General features: G+C 46.3%; 1 protein-coding gene across 4 annotated transcripts in view; it reads right to left on the reverse strand.

Annotated features, from left to right (window-relative positions):
- LOC135374808 (uncharacterized) overlaps nucleotides 1–26,307 on the reverse strand; it is a 390,710-nt gene that overhangs the window by 133,703 nt on the left and 230,700 nt on the right. For 3 of the 4 annotated variants that reach the window (XM_064607733.1, XM_064607734.1, XM_064607735.1), the window contains one exon: nucleotides 8,393–8,471. The gene's annotated coding sequence lies outside the window, so the exon portion shown is untranslated. Of the gene's footprint in view, nucleotides 1–2,183; nucleotides 2,213–8,392; nucleotides 8,472–26,307 lie in introns of those variants that run through there. The other variant, XM_064607736.1, reaches the window with a different exon arrangement.

Below are 26,307 nucleotides of genomic sequence, written 5' to 3' on the forward strand. Positions count from 1 at the left end.
TCACTATAAGCTTGTTAAACGTTCTTCCGGAAACCAGGGGGAGTAAACGAGATCCAGTAACGTTAAGCGTCGCTGTCGCAACAACCCCCTACTATGCAGGCCGATGAAAAGATAAGTGTCGTTCACCCTCAAAACACGTGTGTGAGTGCACGATGAAAACCTTTAGTTTATGGTAAAAACAGAAGAGGGGGAGAGGCGTAGAGGGGCGTACGCTTTTTCGTACTGTCAATCATGCCGAACATAAAGGGAAAAAAGGCCCCGCCTCCCGTTTTCAACAAATCGAGCGAGAACGTTGTCATTCGGGATGGTGGTTGGCTAGGAGCGTCCTATGTGGTGTAGCAAATTTTTAAGAGTATACCCCCCGAAGCAGCACAATGTACCCAAAGTCGAGTGCAATAGGGGTGGATGGGTAGGTGGAAGGCCTTGAACATACTCGTGAAACTAAAGAACATTGATAAGACACATACCGTCCACCCCTATTGCACTCGACTCTCAGTACATTGTGCTGCTTGGGCCACTAGTTCACAGCTGTCGAGGCGCATTCGTTATCATCCATGATAAGATCACCGGAGCTGTTTACCAGTCGCTTTGAGAACGAATACCAAAGCGTCTCTTGCAGCTGTTCCTTATCTTCAGTCACTCCCGTGTGTCAACCAGGCGGATGAACACGAAATTGACGGCCGGATAGCTGATCCAAAGAGCGCATTGGTGCACCGCTCCGCGCAAGAAATATGTAAAACCGAAACCAATTAATTACTCGGAAAAATCGCTAAGTGTCGATGCTTTTTTTTTTCTTGGAATATTTTTCGCTGAAGGCCCCGATGCGTAAAACAGAGGTTCCGTAAGCGTGCGAAGTAAAAGTTAAAAGTTAGCATGTTTATTTAAGTAGTGAGCGTATGCAAATGAGCCGCACACTACACAGTTCATGGCCGACTCCCTAAAGAACCCTCTACCAAAAAGAAATTTCTTCGAAGGCGCCACCTGTTCACGAATTATTCAGCCGGGCGATTTTCGTGAAACACCCTGTATAGGACGAATATGTGATTAAGCAAGCGCCCAACATTTCCCTCTACACGTGGGCAGTAAAACTTAAACAAGTCAGAAACATGAGAAGTAGAGAAGAAGCGTACGCAGAACGGTGCCTGTTTGATTGGTCGTGGTTTGAAAAGTATATGTAGTGCTTACTGCTAGTGCAATTATGTCGTGACACATTGTCTTTGTGCGGTGGATTAACTGGTGCACTGCTGTGAGCTCGGTACACAGGAAGGCTGGCAAACTTATTTCCAACATGCTTCAGTACGGTTTCAGATCGATTCACGCTGCGAATGCAGTGTGCCGTCAGGAGCCGTCGTCTACATAAAATGCTGTTCATCTTACTAGGCTTCCTTTAAGTGTATCTAGCTGACACTGTGCGTGTGAGAAAAGAGATTTTTGGAACAGAAAGAGCAGGACTACACTCCTTGATCAGCGTGGAAGCTATTTGCAAGAGTTCATCAACAACAACAACTTTATTTTTGACCTTGGAGAGTGGGGAGTTTCATCGCCACAGGCGATACTCTACCCCATTGCTGAAGAGTTCATCAATTTCTCCTTTCTCTCTCTAAAGGGAGCACTTGACGACTAAAAATGTCAGTGCAGACAACAGCAGTGCGCTATTAGCAACGCATTTCTAGATAAAAGCCGTTTTATGAGAGATATAAAATGGAAGAAGCAGAAGAAAATCTAAAATCGAATCGGTTCTCGAACCGGTTCAACTTTTGGCGTGGCCGAACCGGAACTGAACCAGAACGAAATCCAAACAACGCGAACCCAAACCCGTATTATTTGCGGTTCGACACCCTGGTTCTACCAGCAAAAACCTTAGTAAGAGTAAGTCTTGTAAGAAGATGTGCAGAGGAGGCACACTTTCGTCTACTTCGCAGAGCAAAAAAAAAAAAAAAGCCAATATTTCAATTTTTATATTCGTCAGCATACTGTTCACATGGTACACAGCAACGGTGATTTCTGCATTGAGATTTACGCGTTTCCGATTGGCGGCGATAAGCAAAAAACGCTACTTGCATCCACCGTTTGAAGGAACCACCGCTATCGTATTTTCCTTAGTTGCCTTATATCACGCAACCACACACACACAAAAAAAAAGAAAAAAGAAGAAAAAAAAACATTGCCCTGTACGTGCTCACTGCGTAAAACTGCCTGTGCACACGCCATCCATAGGGGTCAGTATCCTGGAATAACGAACAAGAACTTGTTCACATCGCGGGGATAGACTATACCATTGACAATATGTTTGCTGCTATTGCGAGACTGCGGTTTATGAGCTATCGATCCCCATTGACGAAGAGGTCAGGGCAGCACTATTGGACTTTTGTCACAGCAAAGCCCTGGTGGCCGAATATAAATGAATTGCCTGGAGACGTTCGCTCCCTGGGGGCTCGTGACTCATCTATGGCTCTTCGCTACGGTGCTAACCATTTATATTGCACTCGGGCACGTCTGGTGGTCGCATCAACGTGCTACCGCTTTGTCACTGGGTGTGAGCGACGGGGTAGAAGTCTTCATTTTAAATCCACAACAACAACAACAACAACAATTGCATGATGACGATGTCATGGGGTGTTTCATCGCTGGGGTGAAGCACCCCACCCCATTACTTATGAGACAATAGATGAGTGATATGAGGATGAAGTGAAATGAGAGTGAGGAGTAGAGAAGAGAATGATGGGGTTAAGTAGGAGCCTTTCAGGGAAGAATTGAAGCGCCCTGTACTGAGTAAAAAGAGGATGAAATAAAAAGAAGGCGCCTACAAGTACCTACGAGTACCTACAACACTAAAGCACCTGGACCAATTGGTAAACCAAGTCATGTGATCAGCTAGGCAAGATTTACGAGTAGATTTGCATTGTCATTCGTCGCGATGAATGCTATATGTGTGTAAAGTTGCAGCTCTTCTGAATGGACCAGTCCGGATTTGTTCACTTATATTGAGGTGAGAGTTGTATTCGACTGTAGGTTACGTGAAGGTGTGCCGAATGCAAAATTTCATTCAGCAGAGCCGTCGTAGCTTTCGAGACAAAGCAGAAAAGCGAGCGGTACCCTCATATCCGGTATCGCTTTCTCGGTGACCTAAGCATGATAAACCGCGCCTTGGCGGGTGTCGCAAGGATGCGACCGAGATGCGAGAGGTGATTGAGGACTGCTTTGAGACACCGTGAAACTATAGCTCACCATAATCAGCAAGCTTTGTCTCGGGTTGGTGGCTTGATTGCTTGGCAGGGCAGAAACCGGAAGTTACTGACAGTTACGTCACGGCAGCGGAAGTGGCGGATATATAATTAAAATTTAAATCGTTGGCTGCGAATTGAATTGAGACGTTTTACATGGCGTCTTTGAGCATCGCAAGAAAGCACATGGCAGTGCGTGGTTATAGCTTTGCTGTGAGCCGGGACTGCTGCCGTAAGTAGCATCACATAAACCGATGTTTGTGTATACAACAGGTAATTTGTGCTCGGATAAGAGCTGCCAAGACAGAACGACAAGCAGACGCTGCTGCGTTGGCCTTCTGTCTGCACGTGAATGTACTTTGGTGGCTCCTATCCAAGATGAACAAGTCCTAACATATCCGCAGACTCATCAGAGGCACTGCTCCTCCGCATTTCACTGACATAAGCGTCAACAGGCTGCCGACAGAGAAGGATGTTGGTCGGCTACTGGTGTGTACCACTAAGGCTTGTCGCTTACAGTCACTGAAAATAGTAGTGTATAATTGTAATTATAGTTTCAGCTACGCCGTCTTACTTTCCAGATGCCATATTTACTAATATTCTTACATTTGCCTTTCAGCCGTCTGAGGGAGACCCACGAAAAACATCCCGACAGCACAGCCGGGATTCGAACCCAGCTCACCTCCCAGCCTCGGCATAGCTGTTATCGCGGTGAATAACCTCATATCATATCACCGATACAAAGAGCTTTGCTGTTAGACATATTGCTCCATTAGTGTTAGTGCAACTGACACCGAATGATTAATGAGACATGTATTCGCGGTTACCTTACGGTATTTGCGCGCTTATTTTTATTGCTATACTTCAACATAAGACGAAAATAAATGCATGTGTGTTACATAGGGGTATCTTAAGTGCGGAATGCATATCACGCCTTCATGAGATGATTGGGTAAGCAAGCTTCCCCACGCGGCATGTCGTTCCTGTGACAGAGCACGCTTTACAGTTTGCTACACCAGAATCGCAATTGCGTACACACAATAGTCTTTGTGGAGTTTGTTAGATAGTGTTTGCTTAGACCACCTTATTGTACGCATATAGTAACGATATCTCCCATGTTATGTGAGGAAATATACAGTTTTCTTTTTTTTTAACCTTTACAGAATTTTTATTTAACAAAAACTATGAGAGCAGCATTGATGTCGTTTTTGCACTTAAGCTCTACTTCCCGGCGGACATCGTCTCGAAGAAGGTAGGCAACTAAAATGGGACTAATTACCTAAAACTCATTAATTAACTCATTAATTAGGAGATTTGGATTTCGAGCAAAAGCGAGATAGCAGCATGAAAGACTATCTCATTTGAAAGCCTTTCCATGTTTTAAAAATCCTGAAACGCGCACGTGCGTTAAGATATCCATCCCCGATATCCACGATATGGAGGATATGCAAATGAGCCGAAACCAAAACAGTGCGCCTCAGCAACGCATCACCTTCGCAGACGGAGGCTTATCTGGTCTGGAAAGCGGTTTATTTGGCACGCAGATCGGCACCTACTCCAATCATCTCCATAGCTCTAAATCACGTGGCCCTCTGACGTGAAATGAGAGCTGTACTCTCTGCGTTCCCGGTCGCCGCGGTTTCGGTTTCGGTTCCGGTTCATTTGCGTATCCAGATTCGGGGATGGATATCTTAAGGCACGTGCGTGTTTCATGATTTTTAAAACGTGGAATGGCTCTCAAATGGGGTGGTCGCTCATTCTGCTATTTCGCTTTTGCCCGAAATCCCCTAATTAAAGAGTTCATTAATGAGTTTTAGGTAGTTAGTCATCTTGTAGTTGCATATTTTCTTCGAGAGGATGTCCACCTTGCCGTAGAACTCAACTGAACTGCAAAAAACGACATCTATGCTCCTCTCATATCTTTTTATAAAAAATCTGTAAACGATAGAGAAAACACCTTGTATAGTCAAACTTAATAAGACCTACTGCACAGACTTCACTTTCTGACTGTTACACCGTTAGGCGGCTCTGTCAATTAGCGTAGGGCGTTCCCATGTGAACAGAAAATATAGCGGCATTTTCAGGAATAGCAGTCAGGCGTGGCATGGCAACTTCACAGTCTGGTAGGCACGCGCGATCATAGACGACGTCTAGTACATAAATGGCCTGAATTGAAATTGATAGGATCTACGCCTAAGGCTTCGTGAATGAAATACGAGCGGTTTCCGTCGTACGCCTCTTCATTTCATTTATCGCACGAAGAGAGCAAAAGGAAAAGAAAAAAGAAAAAAACAAAACACAACCCTGGACGCTATTTGCAACGGAAAAGCGCCTGTTTAACAGCATGGGTTAGTAAACACGTCAAGCAAATATAGTGAGTGATCCTTCCTCCATTTCTTCTGTTCGAGGGTTCTAGTGTCCTTTTTTTTCGACTCTAATATTTGTACATCATTCAAAGTAACCTCCTTAATCGAGAAATACATGTAAAACCAAGGTTCCGCATGCAAAATTGAACATTTCTTCTCCATTCAGAATAAAAATAATACGAAACATATGAGCCGTGAATGATAACAGCGCTTCCCCCTTCTAGCGGAGCCTCCTCATCGAGTACTTTCGCTAAGCAATCCAGTACAGTGCACCACTCTGCCTATTATTTTCTCCATCTCCGCCCAACCAAAACACGGCGGCGGCCAATTTCACGAAAACCAAACACACGCTCGGAACCAACCTTACTTAACCATATTAAAGGAAAACACGCCGGTTTCACGATGAACGTCAAGATCCGCCTGGATGACTCCATTATACGCATCGCCACAACGACCGGACGAACGGACCAGATGTTTACCGGCGCGAAGTGGGTGCCGTCGCCACAACAGCCAGGCAAAGGGGTTCCAAGGGTTTCTTTCTTCCCAGGGATCCAAGGCCGCGAGCTTTATCGCGCTGCTTTCGTGCTTGTTGTCTTCCGGTGTGCGTTAGAAAGAGCTATTGTGCCGTTCTGCTTCAAATAACTTTGGAACTCTGCACTCCGGGAAAGTTTTGAAGTGTTCTGGAAAAACGCTATGTGCCTTCCGTTATAATCGCTTTGCTGTCGTGTTTTATCGCTGTTTTCAGGAAACGGGAGTGAGGCGGGAGCCACGTGAATCGATAGCGAGATAGCTTGGTGCCGTGGAAATGATGGGTCCAACGATTTTTTATATTGACAGTAAAGAGCGCTATTTCGGTGATGTGATCTAAGCCAGATTTTCATTTGACAGACCTGTTAAGATTCTGTTTTTCAGCAAATAGGATAACCGTAGTTGGAAGCGAGTTTTCCATTTTCTCCCTTTGATCAGTTTAGGAATAACTAAATTCTTTCCTAAAGGACACGGTGAACTGAAAACACGAGGAGAAACAGGCAAGAAATCACTTAGCGGAAAAAACCCATACGAGCGCTACCTCACTCTTCACTTTACCTAATTGCAGATGCTGGAAGACCAGTGCCTATAATGCTAGAATGAAGACATTTTCAATAGATGAGATTAAATTACGTTATTCATCACAATGTATATAAGAAATTTTATCGGCTCACTTTGGTAGCGCATTAATATGACCGTACGCACAGAGTTATCCGAATTTAACACACACTGACTGTCTGCAATAGATTATAAACGACGTCTATCCAGCTGCACGACCTCAGTAAGCACTAACGACTAAACGCATGCAAGGATCGAGAAAGCTGGTGGATGTGCTGTGACTGCGATTCACTCCGACAAACATATGACTTATGTGATACGGGACAGCTATTTGCTTTCAATTATTTAAAATCATTTTATTTACTTTACTGAATATTTAACCGAACCGGAGTAGTCGCGGTTCACTTCGTGAGCGCCACATTCCCAATTTTATTTTCATTACACCAAACTAAACCGAACTCGAGAAAGCTCGGGAATTGCTCGGAAATAAAGCACGCCATAGGCTCAGTTGGGGACCGGCTTGCTCAAAACCTGTGTGGCTGAGGTTAGACATGCAATACTCGTTCCTTGCACGAATCCAAAAATTGTCCTCTCTCCATCTAGTCCACATCTGTACACCGCTCATACCTAGTTGCTTCGCAGGGCTAACACGGCATCAACAAATCCAAAATTAGTGCTCGCGATTCATCGTCTGAGGCACAATGCTTTTCGAGTAGCAGCATTCCTGTACAAGATAGCTGTCGCTGTAACACCGAATCGTCCAACTTGTCGAACACCGCAGGCCGCAGGCCACCTAGTGGTGCACTGCAAAAGTTTCACAGCCTCTGAAGTGTGCCCTGCTGTACCGCCGACCACTCAACGTGAAGATGGTGATGGGGGACTGGCCAAATCAGCAAAGACAATTCGCATTTTGCGCCCTGGCGCGCTTTCTGAAAGACATATATAGGTGCCGCGGCCATCCTTTCAGGCTCAAGGCTCACAGTATCCCAAGAGAGGGATTAGCGTCATGATAAGCATATGAAATCTGCTAAATATTCTGGAGCAGCAAACGTCTTCATTTTTCTCTTCTAGTTGTCTCTCTTTCTTTGCTAGGAAACAAAAAAGCAAGGGCTACCAGAGTAGGATACGACGGGGTTAAAGACGTAAATGTTTCGGAGAAGTGCTCTACAGGTAACATCGAACGACACACCCCGCTGGTGAGCTTTCAAAAATGATGACACTGTTGAAGATGTTGGGAATTTAGCACCTTCTACAGAAATGTTTCATTCCATGTCATCGTCACTTGTTCATCATTTATTGTTGCTGTTGTTGTTTCCCGTTCCACTAACTTCACTGCTCATGCATTCTCGAGGATTCTGCGTAAACCTCGCAATGTCCAGCGCTATACCAGAACCCGGAGACTGCATCTCCATGTTTTCATTTTTTGCACTTCAATTCAATTGAATTCAAACCAGGGACAAAGGACACGACAGACTATAAAAGCTGCACCTACACACACGACATTCTGACTACCGCAACAACAACAGATAAATTAATAATGATGAATGGGAATATTCGCCACACCACGGATGCAGACGAAAGCAGCAGCAAGTGCACGAATATATTAGCGATATTGGCTCAACACGGTGAGCATGACACGTCGTCCGCTGGGACATCGGCTTAATCTCTTAGATATGTGTACGCGCAAGGGAGTAACGTTAATGGAGCGGAACTGACCGTGTCGAGAGAAGCGGCTTTAGCGGCTATCCATTGGGGGCAGCTCCGACCTCCTGGCGGCTGAGCCACGGCATCCAAGCTGAAAGAGAACAGAGGAGTAAACACAGTAGAAACGTCTCCGTAACAGTAGAATCACGGGTACGCATTGAAGATGGTATGCAGGCGATGTAATGTTTGAATTGGCTGGCGGGGTTCCATTATTTGTGTAAATAAACATATTTGATAAATGTTTGTAGTTTCTAGTTCCCACTTTGAAATTTTGTAATATGTTGTTCAGAAAACCGCTGTGAAAGGCTTCCTTCTCCATGAACGTAACTGATATCATAAGGTGGAGCAACTTGAAGATGGGGGAATTTTGAGGACAGTTTCGGTGTTCGTCGCCGTATTTTCTTTCAAACAGGCGTTTTTCATTTCTGACAGGACAGTGGAGACAGGCGATGTGTATGCCCGAAGTGACCCCTTCATTTCGCGAGTGTGGTTTTGCTGTAGCACGACACGCGCTGCCGCGTTTCAAAAGGGCTCGAGGGAATAAGATGCTCTTTTCTTCAGTAATAACGTTTTGCAAATTGTTACTTTCAATGTAATCTCTCCTGTCGCCTGCAAACAAGATATGACAATCCCCATTTTTTTCTTTATCACGTCACATCACAAGATATGACCACACCAAAAACGAGAAACATCAGTGCTTAAAGTTCCGTGAAGGACGAAAAGACCGCACAAGACACACACTGTACGCTTTTAGTATGAACTGCAAACAAGACCATGTCGCCACAGTGTTCCAAAATATGATGAAAGAAGGAAGTCCCTGAAAAGGTTAGCCAGCTGTAGGACTCGACCCCACATCTTCTGGATTACCGGTCCATGGCTCTTACCAGTTGAGCTAAGCTAACACACCTCCCCAGCGACTTCCAAGGGTACGTCATCTGAAGGGACGAACCACACCCACTCTCTCACACACACTCACTTTCACTCTTACATGTTCTTCTCACTCATGCACACATTCATACGACGGGATCGACGCAAGCGGCGTCATCATTAATTCCTTAGGCACTTGAGGCTAGTCCGAGGGACTATGCTATATAACCTACCAGTCTTGCACGGAATTTCACAGACGCAAGCACAACAATTGCGGTGTATTCTAGCACGGAGCTTAAGGGTATGTCTTGGCGTCCCGAGAACTGCGGAAACGCGGATGGTGATAGCAGAAGCCCGCGAAATACCCATTGAGGTCTTACGGCAGAGGGAGACCATTCGCCATTACACATTACTTGCGCCTCAGAGCACACCACCGCCGCCATCCACAAATAGCAAAAGTTTGTCGCCTGAAGCAATGTAAGGCATACAACTGTTTCATGGAAGTAAAACCTAAAGTTTCTCCGTTTTCTGCAAGATCAGTGGTGTCCACGACGACTCCGTGGTCGCTTCCAGTACCATCGATCGCATTGTCAATTGTCAAACGAAACCAAGTGCCTACATCAGTTCTGAAACAGCTTGCAGCGGATATGATGCACAGTCAATATTCTGACCACACTGCAGTTTTCACTAACGGATCCTCCCGTCATGAATGTTCATCGTCTGCATTTGTTATTCCAACTGACGGTGTGTCACATGGATACCGTCTCTCACACCGCACATCATCAACGTCGGCTGAGCTATATGCTATCCTGTTGTTTCTACGTTAGACGTCCTGTGACGATTCGCTGGCCTGGGTCCTCTACTCAGATTCAAAGGCTGCTCTTCAATGTATAGCCACCATGGGAATACGTGGATCGCTCGCCCCAGTTGTCACTGATATCCTCCATCAGGTTCAGCGTCTAAGCGATCACGGTCATAATATATCCCTGCAGTGGGTCCCGGGTCACTGTGGTTTGAACGGAAACGAAGAAGCCGACAGAGCGGCAACGGCTGCCCAACAGACTCGGACTGTTGTACCAACGGTGTTATAAAGAGGAGACAGGATCACTTCTGAATGACCTCATTCAGCCACTAGCTCGCCAGCAGTGGAGTCGGGACATCACTGACAGGTCTCTCATGTATTCGGTGGATCCCACTATGTCCTTCTCAGTTCCTGACCGTTTACCATGCTATTTTACGTCCCTCCTGCACAGGCTTCGTCTCAGCGTAGCCTTCACTCCCCAATTCAAGCGCCGAATCGGATACTGTGACAGCTGCCTATGCTCCAAATGTGGCGTCGTAGCGAACATTGAGCACGTCCTAATAGAATGTAAGCTCTACGAAACGGAGAGGCGGCAACTCTGTGCTCAGCTGAGTGGTGCTAGCCGACAGACGTTCAACCTGGCTGCAATTATTGGCCCATGTCAGAGCCATGTGCAACACCGTCGAGGTCTACTGGAGTTCCTCTTGGCTACCGGCTTGCTCCAGACGCTGCATCTCAAGGGCCATTGGCGCTTCTTTCATGTGCTTCTTCCTTTTGTGTGACGTAGCGTTGCGCAACCAGAGGACGGGAGTTCAAGAGTTGTACTTGCACATAACTTCATTTTCATATTCCACATCTCATGTTTCTGGTGTAATGGGGTAGTGTACTGCTCTCACCCCAGGCCATAGTCATGATTTATTTGTTGTTGTTGTTGTATGTATTTGTCCTTTCTATATGTTCCAGCCTCAGAACATCAAGTGCCATAATGTCCAAAATATGATGTCATCGAGAGGTCGTAGCGTCACTGCGGTGTGGAAATATACAGGGTGTCCAAGCTGACGTGCACCGGGGTCTAAAAAAAAACGGTGCGTCATAAGCCAATGAAACCTGCAGAATATTTGGGGAATCCCGTGTTCTAATTGCCTGCATTTTTTCACAGTGACTGAATACTTAATTAGGCGCAACTAATTAGAACTTTTGAGTATTCGTCTTAGGGCCGAGATATGAATTGGAAAGTTGTAGAGCGTGTCGAGAAGCACCCATCACAATTGTTTCCCACAGCGTACGCCTTGAGTGGAGTTTTTTTTTTTTTTTTTTTTCCTGGTAAGAGACAACGCGCTGGAAATCCGAAAGTGTACCACGTGACACGAGGCGAACGCACCTACGCGTGCGCATCGATTTCAGAGCTGCTCAAGCGTACAGAAAAACTACTACATTCGTTATCTGCCGAGAAGCGACCTTGACGTGAGCCCTGACTCTGTCTCACTCTAACATGCGCCTAATTAATTACTCAGCCACCATGAAAAAATATTAGAACACGGGGCTCCTCACAATACTCTGCAGTTTCCATTCGCCTGTGATGCACCGTGCTTTCTTCTTCTTTTTTTTAGGACCCGGTGCACGTTATCTTGGACACCCAGGATGTGCATCACTGAAGCCTCTGTTTCTGTTACTGGTAAGCAAAAATCGTTAACTGAAACCCATCACTCCTGGCCAAGAAGTCGCGTACACAGAACTTTCGTGTTACTTGTGTAGCACATGGTGCAAAACACAAGTGGTAGCTCACTTGCGTTCATGTTTCGGGGTTAATCGCCGCTGCATGTGATTTTCTCACAGGGTCTGGGTCGGGGTGACGTTGAGTAGACGAGCGGTCCGCCCGCCTATAGACTGGCAGCACGTTGCTCGGAGGAGAGGGAAAAGGGAGGGATGGAGAGGGAAGTTTGCGTGGACTGCATGGTGCCCCGCAAGTACAGATCGATGCGTCAATCTAGCTACGGCCAGGAGGAGATGGCCCGGTACCGGGAATAAGTGGCGGCATGTGCTACCGTGCAGCTGCCAGTGTGTTTACTTTTAAAACAGACAGCCTGTGGGATGTGGTAGCACCAAGTACGTGTCAGAGCCTCTGGCATATATTCTTGTGGAAATATTTTTCATATCATTCCTGCACATTAAAGCATGTCGTCAACTAGCCACACGCAACAGCGTGTCGTCAACTTACCCATAATGTGGGGCAAGCTGCGAAAAATATGTAGTTTGATGTTTTTGGTTCGCACGCAGTCATTTTGTTTGCCACTACAACGAACTGGGGTACATTTGTCAATGGTTTTGGAAATCTGTTAAGTACATATGGCAAAGTTTGGATACTAATTATCACATATATTACAAAATACAACTGTGTTCAGCATCGACCCTCATAATCTATTTTTGTTTTCAAGGTACTTTGTTCTTTGGGACAAAACAAATATGTCGTCAATGTTGAAGACAGCTCTATTTCTGCAGTATCTGTTATAATTATTACTTTTCTATTACTACTTCTATTATTACTGCGAGAAATATTACTCACAATGCTGTAGTCACGATTTATTTGCATAATGTAAAAACCCCGAGACTAGGGAACACGAAGGGGCAGACACAACACGAAGTCTAGGGGGATTTTACATTATGCATCATGTTCACCAGCTCGCTTGCTTCCTAGCCATTTTTTCATTGACGATTTATTTATCCTTGTTGTGGTTTGAACGAAACAAATATATTGAGAAAAAATTTATCTCCTTGGTCGCGATTCATATTTTGTTTATAGTAAAATCTTGATTCACTTACGTACCCTATTTTATAACTGGACTTACGTAGTAACAAAATAATAAACATTATCGAGCACTACTATACTCGTGACTTTAACAACAACAACAACTTTATTGCGAAATGATGACTGGGGAGTTTCATCACCATGGGCGATACTCTAACGAATGTTACTATGTAATGCTTTGTTAGGAACGTTAATATTACGAACGAGGCTAATGCTAATCCAGAGCATATCGGTTGGTGTGAAAGGGCAGGTGCTTTCTTTTTCAGTCCGCCTCCGTATTCGTTCGTTTTTCATGTGAAATACCAAAATAACATCCATAAAAGTGGGTTTCCTAAACAAAGAAAGTAAAGGAGAATTTATACGTGACACATTTTGATGCGCGATGTTTGATACCACGATTTCATTAGTCTATACATCTCCTTACACCTGTAAGAAATATTCGGTGCTTAGTTGTATTTATTACCCAGGTGCAAGGAAGAAAATACTTATAACTTCAAGTACATTTCATATCTGCACTAGTATAAGTACAAACAGACACTGATCTGGACGCCTGCATGCTGGATGGACATATATATCTTCAAATGTATTTTGATTGTTTGGACTTTGAGTTATTTTTCCTTAGGCGACTTTTCGGTAGTCTATTGACAGCCAGTTTGTCTCCAGAGTCACATCTTTCGTTTTAATACAATTTAGTTTTATTTGTATTGTGTCATTACCTATCATGAGCATGTAACACACAGGTGTAACTGCTACGGAGTAGCCAGCGTAGTACGTTTGTATTTTTTTCAGAGGCAATAAACATGGGCATTGAAGCAGTGAAACCTTATAAGGAAAACCTCAGACAGCACAGCCGGTGACAGGATTCGAACCCGTGTCACGTCCTGTCTCGGCGTGGAAAGCGATCATGCTAACCACTATGCCACGGGAGCTGGTCCTCACCATCTGCATGGTATTTAAAGGGTTAGAGATGACGTGTAAAGGTTCATGCGTACTGTGGGTCAACAACCCGGAGAGTATCCTACCTGCACTAACCTCCCTGCTGTTGACCCACACTACTCATGAACCCTTAACACGTCATCTCTAACCCTTTGAATACCATGCCAATGATGAGAACGGTGCCCAGAAGAAGAACAGTCTCTGTTCGAAACATTGGCGGCAATCGTCCTGAGGCACCTCGTGCACGTTTGCAGAACATAGGTGCTGGGCCCATGGTCCAGTAGCGTTCATATGCACCAAGGTCTCCGTCCCCTTTGGGATTTCCTGTCATCAACAGTCCTCTCCACCCTGCTTTGATCACCTGAATTCTCATCTCCATCATCACCTCTCACTGTCTACAAATGGCACAGTGGCAGCGCCCACCCTACTGGCTGGCATTAGCCCCATTTCATCATTGTCTCTTTATGTGTGCGTATGTGTGTAGAACATAGTAGGAGCACGCAAGCTATAGTTGCACACTCTAAAAAAAGGTAAAAAATTTCTACCCATCTGGGTAGAGCTGTATTGCAACCACATTTCGACTGAAACCAAGTTTTCCTTTTGGGTATAACTGCAGAGTAGAAACGAACTACAGAGTAGAAACGAACTACAGAGTACAAACTGTCGTTCTACTAACTTGGGTAATAAAATGCTACACTTTTTGTCTTAGAGCAAATGTGACAGAGAGGAGCTAAGGGAAAGGGACGCCGCCGCTTCTACCCGCGGAGGAGAAGGCGCGCGTGGATTGGCCCGAAATGGTAGAAGTACTGTCTTTCTACGTCCTTGTCGTTCGTGACCATGCCCACTTGAGTGCGGCCAACAACGCCAAGCTAGCTCGACACCCCCCTCTACCATCTTGGGTAGGAAATTCTACCTTTTTCTCTTAAAATGTGGTGGAACTGTGACGACTTTATGAAGGGAGTTGCCTCAGGGAAGAAGCCGCCGATATTTCGAACAGAGACTGTTCTTCTTCTGGGCACCGTCCTCATCATTGACATGGTATTTAAAGGGTTAGGCGTGACGTATTTAAAGGTTCATGCGAATTGTGAGTCAACAGCCCGGAGGGAAGAAAGGGTCCGTACGGGCTTCTACGGCCGGAGTGAGTGAATGGCCGCTTTGTTAGAGTGTGGAGGGGAACTCTACCGGTGGAGCAAACTCTACCGGTTCGCTGGTTTTCTACCCATCTACGACTGTATGATCTTCTTGAGCATATTGGTTGGGGGATACAGATAGAGTCACTAAATAAGCTTAGCTTATATTGTGACTCTAGATACAGAAAGGCAAAAAAAAGAGCTCCATGACGCTTGGTCTGTGTTAGCATTGAACACTTGATATTGTGTGCCCAGCGCAAGGCTCGTCTCAAAAGATGGCTTCAACCCGTATGTCCTTGAGGCAACTTCGATGGGCACACAGCGCGGGTTGTCGGTGCTGCTCGTGCCAACTCCCCAGTACCCCCTCGACGCTGAAAGGTCGAAAGTCTAGTTTATCGAGGGCGTTCTACAACGTTTGTAGACTGGAGTCAAAGGGTCAACAGATGACCAGCGCGCGCTTCGTTTCCTCCAGGGAGCCGCAAGTTCAACAATTAGGGGAGTGAACGACACTTATCTTACCTAGGAATGCTGCTGCTAAAGGGACATTCAGTCGCATAGGCGACGAATTACGAACTGTGGCATGGGAGGCAGTAGGTGCAGTTTGCGTCAATTCGTACGTAGAACGAATGTTACATGATATCACACTGCCACACGATCCTAGACAGCCGATTTCGTAATAATAATGCGTGATAAAGGCAAATAGTTTGCGTCAGATTTCAGCATCTCCTTGAGTCTGAGGAGTTTCCATCGAAGAACCAAAGGGACGAGAAAACAGCCAAGAACTTCTCAAACTCAAAGGCGATGCTACCATCGTCCAAACTTGGTTCCCGTTGAGCAAACTCTTGACATCTCCGCATGACATAACTTTTCCCGCGTTGAATGTGATAGCCAAGCAAAACAAGATAACACTTACATCGCATTTAACATCGTACCAAGGATTTGGGTTTGAATATCAAACCAAACATTCCCAGCAAAAACATCATCTTTGTATCTTTGTGTGTTTTTTTTGTTTTTTTTTCGGCTATACAGCTGCATAACCGAGCAATGAAAAATAAGCGCAGCAGCATATTATAAGCCCTCAAGTCCTTATGAAAACATAACAGAAACGAAAGCCACCTCTATTTGCATACGAAGAACTTCGATATTTATTTCCCTCAGGACGAGAGGCTTCTCTTTCGAAGCAACGGCTGTTTGGAAGCTGCATGTTTTAGACTTGTCTAGCTCGGCGGTTCTAAGAAAAATTGTGCCAAGCTTCCTGTTCTTCTGCCTTTTCCGTGGCTGTAGACACGACAAAAAGGATTGATTTATTAACGGTACTGTACTGAAGGGCAATAGGTTGTGCTCTTCTTGGCACGCTTAGCATGTCTTATTTCAGGAACAATCGATCGACAAAAAATGGCTGCATACACTTTAGTACGCACAGGCCTATGTTCATTGAGGCAGGCACAGTATATATTTGTGTAACTCACTGTATATACAGGGTAGGCGTGACCTTTTGGGACATTCGGTGGACAACTTTGACACAGTGAAGCGCAAAAGGACATAGTCCATTGGTGGATAAGGGAGTGGAAAGGCGTCCTTTTGTGCTTCACCGCGACCAGCCGCGACAAAAATATGTAAACCGAAACCAATTAATTACTCAGCAAATGTCCCGCTTCGGTGGCAGATTTTTCTCTAAAGGGTGTCCACACAAGTTCCCAAAAGGGGCTAGTACCTATTTTAATGTCGACGGTGTCCTGCTTTAGAAGTTATGTTTTTTACGAAACTCATTTGAATTTTTATTTAAATAATGAGCGCCTCCCACTCATTCACACGGTGCGCAGCTTGTGGTACCGGAGAGACACTTGCAAAAAAGAAAGTTCGTCGATTTGTGCACCCGTTCGCGAATTATTTAGCCCGGGGTTTGAACTGAGACAACCTTTATATAAATATATATATATATATTGTGGGGGCGCTGCAAGACAGTCGATGTATTGTTACGCTGTGTGGGGGCGCTCTTGAACATGTACAGGGGCGCGACACTAAAGGATTTAACGAGATTCAATGACGGCATTGGGAGTCATCGACAGGGAGCCTTGGCGTGGTTGGGAAAGGTAAAATAAACCTTCCGTGATATTGTAACCTTGTGTTTGCCTCCGTATTCCTTCGCCGGCGGGACGTGTTGGGCGGGCAGCTTTCCTTGGTCGTGGGAATATTTCTCACAATATTGTCTTGGGTGTAGCGTACTCCATTTCACGACACGAGCTCCCCCGTAAAGCGTGAGATCGCTTTTCGAAGAGTTACTCGAAAATATGTAAGCTTCTCAGATACGATACAAGGCACAATTGAAGTAAACTATTGCTTATTGACAGCTAGGTAGCGGCCACCGTATCTCCTCCCATTCCTTTCCATTCTGAACAATTCAGAGCAGGCTACACTGAGAAGTGGCTACCCTGGCTACCAATTCAGAACAATTCAGAGCAGACTACCCTGAGAAGCCTTCCCAGACAAACATACACGCAAGTAAACGAGCGGGCAAACAATTCAACGGGACAAAGATACTTGGATGATCATTCTGCATTGTAATACCCTAACGGCGGTCGCGCACAACGTGGTCATTTTCATAAAGCCTCTCAGAAACATGAAACAGACAGACAGGCACCATTACACAAGCAGTTCGCAGACGAAGTGCGCATTTTTATAGATTTTCTACATTATTCCCATTCAGGTTACACCGAAGCAACCCGGACTACGAACGGTGTGCGGATGTGTACAGATGCGAGAAGAACAACGGGGAGTTATGAGAGATAGAGGGTAATATGCGCACTGGCCCAACTTCATGACGAACTATGCCGACAGCTCTCTAAAAGGTCCACATACGTCAACAGACGGGTCGAGATCACCAGCTCCAAGTCTCTAGCATGACCTTGAGGTCACCACGAAAACAGCAGATGCAGTCTTCACCTTGCCACGCCAGCAGTACGGAAGCATCCTAAAGTATTACAGAACCTCATGCCTATTGTAGTACACGCTACAGTAACAATGTGGCGTCTCTGCAAATTATCACTAGTATATTTGTATGGGACACTTAAAACAGTCGTTTACTATAAAGCTCTTTAATGATAGATGCTCCCTACGCCGACCTCGTTGTGCCAATGTTTGAGTTGTGTAACAGCGCGTCGTAAAGGCAGACGACTCTATCCTCTCCTCGTTGCTTCGTTCTCGTTCCCCTACATTCGCATAGGCGCTGGCCACGCTGGTCTTCGACGAGTAAAGCGCCAACTTTACGTTCGCTGCCGCTCGATTAAATGCACCAGTGAACGGGCAAAGCCTAACGTAATCCGTGCAGGCATGCGCTCAAACATTATTCGCGGGCGAAACCGCGATTACGACCGTTCCGCAACGAAACTCGCGGTGATAAAGCGAAAATTAATGGGTAGAGTGCGTTCCAGATTGTCACTTCCTCTCTGAAGAACCATTAAATGTTTGGAGTTCTAGAATGGAAAACACGTAAATTACACCGGCGTCGGAGCCCGCTAACTATTGTTGGTGATTGAACGGTAAGATAAAGATATCGATAATTTGATCGTTCAATTAAAAACGGTAGGAAACTGTTAGTGTCTTTTTTCTTACCGTTCAGAAGAAGAAGAAGAAGTGTTTGCGCCGAACGAACGTAATTTTTTCTGGTCCGTAGATCCAATTAATTACCGGCTCATTTTCGATTTTTCGCACATCGTAGACGATTCAGTCATCGCAGCTTGGCGTCTGCGTTCTGTTTGGCGTCCGGGATGGCTGAGCCACCGGCAACGCCGGTCACCCCAGAGGTTACCACCCCAGCGCTGGAACCCCCACGTCTCAAGAAAGACTCGCAAAGGTGCAAGCGCCCCAGAGAGGATTTGGAGGACGACAATCCTTCTTCTGAGGACACCATTGTTAATGCGCAAGACGAAACTTTTCTAGATCCTGAAGCAATAGAGGAGATCGAAGTTGACCCTCGACCCTTCCAAGTCGTAACATATAAGAAGAATCGGCCTACAGGAATCCCAATAATCTTGAAGCCTATAAACCCAGAGAAATCCTTCTGGAAAGTCAACCCCAATCTGATTGCGAAGGATATTGTTCATGCGACGCAGGAGAAAATTTTATCCCACCGGATCACGAGAGAAGGGAATCTCGTCATCAGTGTACCCTCAGAAGGCTCGGCCAGAAGTCTTCTGCAGTTGTCAACCGTGGCTGGAATCGAGGTGCAAACTTCGATACCGGGTTCCTACTTGCGATCAATGGGAAGGATCCAAAACATCCCAAGGTGGTACTCAGAAGAAGAACTACTAGAATATTTCCAGCCGTTCGGGGTTACGGCAGTACGACGGGAAATTGTCTATAAGAGAGAAGACGATGGGTCATCCACGCCCTACCATAAGTCAAGTGTCATCCTCACATTTGGTCCCGGTCAGGCCTTGCCGGAGGAAGTCAGCCTGGGATTTACGACGCATGTGGTAACAGAGTACGTGGCTCCTCCGATTCGATGTTTCCAGTGTCAGAGATTCGGCCATTATGCGAAGGATTGTAGGGGAACACATAAGTGTAAGATATGCGCAGGAGCGCACCACTTTAAAACCTGCACGGCGCGTCGTGAACCAAGGTGCGTTAACTGCGGAGAGAAACATACAGCGTCGTACGGAGCGTGTAGAGTTGCACGGGCAGCGGCGGCTACACACGCTCGGAGGGCTTTTACGGAAGCGACCAAAGCGACCAAAGTATTCACTCGTCCAAATGCTACTTACGTTAAGCAGCCACCAAGGGAGACTCCTCCTCCAGCAGAGGTGCACAAAAGCACACGTGACCAGAAACACACACGCCCTAAAGGGAAAAAATCATTTGCTGAAGCTGCAGCGAAGGGGAAGAATAGTCCAGAAGTGCCTTCTGAGCCTATAGCAACAGCCACGCCAGCGACTCCAGCTCGTGCGCTCCAACAGGAACACGGCAAACAGAGCTCCCATCACACTGAGACGCAAGCGAATGTCAATCTTGAGATGCTCGTGCCATTGATCATTCTTGCTCTGCGCTCAATCTTGAAAGCGATACCTGGAGCATCTAAACTTCCGGAGGTGCAAGCTCTGCTCTCCCTGGAGCCGATGCTGAACAAGCGTACCACACTGACCAGTAATGACCGATAGGTACAAACATACTACTGTATTTCAGTGGAATATCAATGGCATGCGAACTAAATTAGGCGACTTTCGCAATTTTGTGTATAGGCACAATTTCCCTGTGTTGGCTATCAGCGAGCATCGAATGGATCCTTCTTTCCGGCTTTCAAACTACGTCACGTACGTCTCTGCCTCGACGACGGGGTCCAGCCGGGCTATGTTGTGTGTTAGAAAGGACATTCCTAGCAGCCTTTTGTGCACCTCTAGCGATGGGGGCTTCGAGTTTGTTGTCTGCAGTGTTCTCCTCCGCACACGAAGGATTGCTGTGGCCAGTGTATACATCGCCCCTTCTATTCGCATCCCGGAAGATGCTATGAGGGAGTTCTTCCAGCGACTTCCTTCCTGTTTTATCATATGTGGCGACTTCAACGCCCATGGCAACAGCTGGGGAAGTCAACATGCCGATTCAAGGGCGCGACTGATTCAACAATGTATTGAAGACTGCAGTGCTGTGGTGTTAAATGACGGCTCACCGACATATTTCCGGGGTCCCTCTTATTCAAGCTGCCTGGATATTACAGTCTGCTCTCCCGATCTGGTTTCTCGCATGCACTGGAGGACGGATTTAGATACACTAGGAAGCGACCACATACCTATACTCATCTCTTACTCCCCAATGGTTGCCGGATCACGACAAGAAAGAGTCACAGACTGGAAAGTATTCAAACGCAGGACAGAGGAACTTCTACAGAATGTCACCACTTTTGACGAATTCAACGAGGCGCTGTCATCTAGTATTGCAGCTGCAACAAAAAAGATATCGTGCCCGATCAAATATCGCAGCGTGGACGCCGAGTTCGAAAGGTTGCGGACAATACGTCGTAGGGCGGAAAGAAGACTGCGAAGATCGGGTTGCATTGAGGATTATCGCGAGCTTTGCAGGCTGCGATCACTAATTCGCACTCATCTTCAACGTCTAGCCAAGCAGAGATGGAGAGCACTCTGTTCTACATTATCTCCATACACAACTACGGGACATGTCTGGCGGATCATCAAGGGCCTAAGCTCCCCGGTTGAACAAGTTAAGCCGTTTGGAGCACTAGCCGTTCATCAGGGCACGACCGAAAAATCTGTTGGGGAAGACTTTTGTAGGCTTTTTATTAGGCCCTCAGATGCGTCATGCACAACATCCCACAGGGACTCGGCACAAGCCGCGTATAGGGCGGTTGTTTTTACACAGCCAGCTGAAGACCCCTATATGGACAGTGACATCACGATACAGGAATTGGAGGCTGCCATCCACCTGTCCACGAAGCGGTCAGCTCCAGGGCCCGATGGGGTCTCATACAAAGCTATAGCCTCCTTGGGACCGACGTCGCGCACTTTACTTTTGAATTTGATCAACGACTCTTGGAGACGCGGCTTTGTCCCTCCGTCATGGAAGACGTCGCAAGTTGTGCCAGTCCTGAAGCCTGGAAAATCACCTAGAGAGTTGACGTCATTTCGGCCCATCAGTCTTACAAGCTGCGTGTGTAAGATCATGGAAAGGATTATCCTACGCCGAATAGAGTGGTTCTTAGAGTTCCGGCGTCTGCTACCTACCGAAATGGCAGGTTTCAGAAAGGCTCGGACCTCGATAGACTGCATCATAAACTTGGTCACTCACATTGAAGAAGCTAGATTTCGGGGTGAGCTTACAGCAGCTGTTTTCTTGGACATAAAGAGAGCATATGATACGACGAGCTACAACCATGTCCTTTACGACCTATACAGTTTCAACGTCACTGGCCGGGCTCTTCGCTGGATTGCTGCTTTTCTTAATGGTCGGTCTGTTTTCGTGAGAACAGCAAAAGGCGACACGAGTTTGCATACATTGTCAGCAGGGGTACCACAGGGGAGCGTACTCAGTCCTTTACTTTTCAATGCTGTCATGGCTGCCCTGCCTCGTCTCTTGCCCAAAGGGGTATTTGTTAGTCTCTACGCAGATGACATCTGTATATGGTCATCGGGAAAGCAGTGGCCTGCTTTACAGCGTCGACTTCAGACTTCACTTGATCGCGTAGTGCACTTCCTGCTGGAGAGAGGCATGGACCTGTCTTCAGAAAAGACTGTAATGCTGCCTTTTACGCGTCGCCATCTTAAAAGATTTCAGCTACAAATTGGTCATCATCAGGTACGTCGTGTACCACATCACCGCTTTCTCGGCGTTACTCTCGACCGGAGTTTGTCATGGGTAGCGGAGGTGCGCTGTCTAAAAGCAAGAGCTGAGAGTCGTCTTAATGTTCTTCGTTACTTATGCGGTTCCCGGTGGGGCACATCTCCTCGGGCAATGCTCAGCGTTCACCGATCTCTTATAAGTCAGATGGTTGCGCATCACATCCCCTTGCTACACAACCTCCCTGTTACCACAGAGAAGGTGTTAGAGTCTATCCTAGCAAAGGGCGTCAAGCTCTGTCTTGGCCTTCCTCGAGCAACATCAAACGCTTTAGCCATGGCAGAAGCACGGGAACCACCTGTATCAGCTCTCAGGATGCAAGAAACGTTCCGCCACTACATGCGGTTGGCAACGCGTCACCATCGCCATCCTCAGCTTCGAGCCATTATGAGGCGTCACCACTCTTCTTTTACCCAAGCTATCCAGACACAACGTGGTCTTATTCCGAAACACAAGCCACATGCATTACCAGATATCCCAACATGGGTCCTGCAGCCTCCTGACGTAAGAACTAGTGTGCCTGGACTCCCGGGAAAGAAGGATATACCAACGCATGTTCTTCGTCAGTTCAGTCTTGAGCTACTAAACAGCTCCGCAGGCAGGATGCAGATTTTCACGGATGCCTCTACGACATCATCCGGCTCCTCGTGTGCATTTGTTATCCCGGAGGCGAATATTGAGAGAGCGGTGCGGCTGTCTCACGTCACCTCTGCAACGGCCGCTGAACTTTATGGAGTCCTCTTGGCAATAAGTTTCATCAACTCACAATCTTCAGCTGCTCGCTGGACCATCTATAGCGACTCAAAATGTGCGTTACAGACCCTAGCTACCATGTTTACTACGGGATCTCTGGCGACACCAGCACAAGATGTCTTACACGCACACCATGCAGCAGTTTTAAAAGGTCATGACATCCAAATGCAGTGGATCCCTAGCCACTGTGGCATTGCAGGTAACGAGGCTGTGGACGCTGCTGCACGCCTGGCTCTTCAACTACGGCGCGCCCAGGTGTTGCCCATTTATTTCACCAAGGGTGACGCGGGGCGAATGCTGAACGAGTTAAAACAAAGAATGTGCAATACCTCCTGGTTAACAGGATCGGCTCGGGATTCGCTTCTGTATAAGGTCGACCCAGGGTTACGCTTTCGAGTACCACCTTCCTTTACGAGACAAACGACAACTGTCCTACATAGGCTACGGCTCAATGTACCGTACAGCGCACGTCTCCTCTTCAAAATCGGAAAGCGAGACTCTCCGAACTGTAGTGAGTGTGGCGTTGTAGAGGATGTAGAACACATCCTTCTCAGGTGTCAGAAGTACGTCGCTGCTCGAAGGGCATTAGAGACAAGCCTCTCTCGTTTGGACTCCCGAGCCTTCGACATCACGAAACTATTAGGTCCTCCTTCGTCCGACAAGGCGCTAAGGGCACTTGAAGACTTTTTGCATGCAACCGGGCTTATGGACATCCTATGACACGGTGAATGTGTGATGTGTCCTGTGTGTGCCCCCGGTGATTCCGCCACTTTACTCTAACTTGGGCGCAGCTCTTGAACTTTTGACCTACATGTTGAACTCAATTATCATCTCTGTTCGTCTCTGGACATCATCCTTTTGCGTTTTCATCATCTCATCATCAGATTGAACTTTCTGTATTAAGTGTACTGGGGTAGCCAGTTTGAATTCGTCGAAACTTACATCCCCATTTTTTTCTTTACTCACATCACATCACATCACATCTTACCGTTCAGTCACACCAACAGTTTGATCGTTGAATTAAAACCCTTATTTACTTTTCTTTTCTAATCATATCTATCGATCTATCTAAAAACTACAGTGCGTTTACTTTCAAATCGGCTCGAGGAGTTCTTTATAGGTGAGCAACAACATGCAGCAGCCTAAGCATGCAAAACGCGCACAGTATAAGCTATTTCGCTTCATCCACCATCTGACGAACTCAGAGGAACAATGCAATATAGGAGATCTCGTGGCACGTTCATGCTTGTGCACATAAGCTGTGAATCAAAGTAACGAACAAGCGGTTTATTAAGTAACCACCTGCTTAATCATGTAGAGAAATGTTGACGTTACGGAACGACATACACGCATACTTTTGCATGCGCACATGACAAATTATGTACCATGGGCGGTGATATTACAGGTTCAGTACTTAGTATGCGCATGCAGAAAAACAAAATGCATTACGCACTATTCACATACCGTTTGACAGAACTCCGTCTTCTATGAAAGGCAACCGACGCGAGTTCTATAACATCCAAAATGAAGCAGAGATGAAAGTCTGTTCAGCGAAACGAAACAGACGGTGTCTGAGTAAGTACTTCACGAGAAGAAAGAACCGGTATTTGAAAACTGAAATATAAATAGAGAACAGGCAAACGAATCGTCGGAAAATGACACGAACAAGAGAAAGAAAAGTTGACAAAACACATTCTGTCCCAACTCTCAGCAAGTTGGGACGTACTTCCTTGTACTTGTACTTGTAATAAGAGGGAGCTTCGATACGTCAGAAAGAGGAACAGAAGGACGACATAAGGTTTTCCTCCATACCGACGACATCCATCAGTGAAAGAAGTGCAGACAGAGAGCCACTGTGGAGAACTTCGAACATTTGAAACATTGTATTTGTAACAGGGTGTTTGTACGTGACAGGTACGGTAGAAGATCCAGGAACAGAGCACGGTTGAACTAAACGACATGAGAGAGTGAGAGAGAGATGACAGACATGGAGAAGAAGGTTTCGTTTTTTGGCTTGTGTAGCCGGACACAGAAGGAAAACTATCTCTGTCCGGTAGTGTAATATACGTTCACGAACAACTGAATTTCTATGACAATTTACGTACTGTCAGACGAAGCAGCGTTCGGGTTAACGATTAACTGACAGAAAAGGAAATGATGTAGGGATCGCTCGTCGAGCATTTAAATGTAAGCTTTTGAAGTATCCGGCTCCGCCCATAACCTCCATACATTTATAGGTCCAAAAAGGCCGAAACAGCTGTCCAGTGCTAGTCTGGCGACGTTTGAGCACGTAAAAACATATACACTACGTGCAGTCAAAGAGCTCCGTCTTTGATCGTACACTCCCAGCCGAGGACAGCTGTTGTATGGGAAAAATTTATTCAGTGGGTGGCGTAATTACAGGTGGTACGAAGACATGGCTTGACATGGTGGCGAAGACAGCTGTTCCACTCTACTTGGAGCTCGTCAGCGCCTCGCAGAGAAGTGACGCGAGCTTGGGTCGACGCTAACAGCGTGTCTCGGCAAGACATCAGTGTTCCACGGTGACGACGCCACCTGTGGAGGCCGCAGTGCAAGCCAGCAAGTACGTATACAAGGGAAAAATAGCCGAAGCTCTGTGGCTGCACGTTGAGCATATGTTTGTAATTTGATCGTGCACTCCCAGCCGAGGGGAGTGCACATTACACACAATCCGTGCACAATCAAATTACATGTCGAGGCTAAAACCTCCATCGGTACAAACCAGTCCTGACCATGCCGGGGCTAAAATCTCCATAGTTTTCTTCGATCAATCAAAGTCCAATAGTCTTTTGACGCATACCACGAAAATATAAATTTAACATGCGCATTTGTGCAATTGCCAACATGCATTTGTGCAGGTTGGTTATTGGCGAGCGATCTGCTAGACGGTAATGGCTGGCTACATAGGAATAGAAAGCATGCTTTAGGTTTATTATGGGCGCGAGATGCCATTACAGGAGGGAGGAGGACTACATTATGAGAGACCGGGAAGAGTAAGTGAAGTTGTACGGCGCATCATCCTCGAGCATTGCGCGTGCTTCCGCCCATTTGCAACACCACCATATGAGGTCGGGATCGAATCTGAGGGAAAATACGACGAGTTCGTGAATATGCATGAATTTCTTCCGCTTTAAGTACGTGAAGCGCGATGACAGTTGTGCGTGTCTCGAGGCATGATAGAAATTCATGAGCTTCAAGTTCGCGACAACAGGTAGGTTTGTAACGCGAAGCGTGCATTGTTGCTCTGGCTACCACCAGAACCATGTGT

This window comes from Ornithodoros turicata, unplaced genomic scaffold, assembly GCF_037126465.1.
Source record: "Ornithodoros turicata isolate Travis unplaced genomic scaffold, ASM3712646v1 ctg00000746.1, whole genome shotgun sequence".
In the NCBI taxonomy this organism is placed as follows: domain Eukaryota; kingdom Metazoa; phylum Arthropoda; class Arachnida; order Ixodida; family Argasidae; genus Ornithodoros; species Ornithodoros turicata.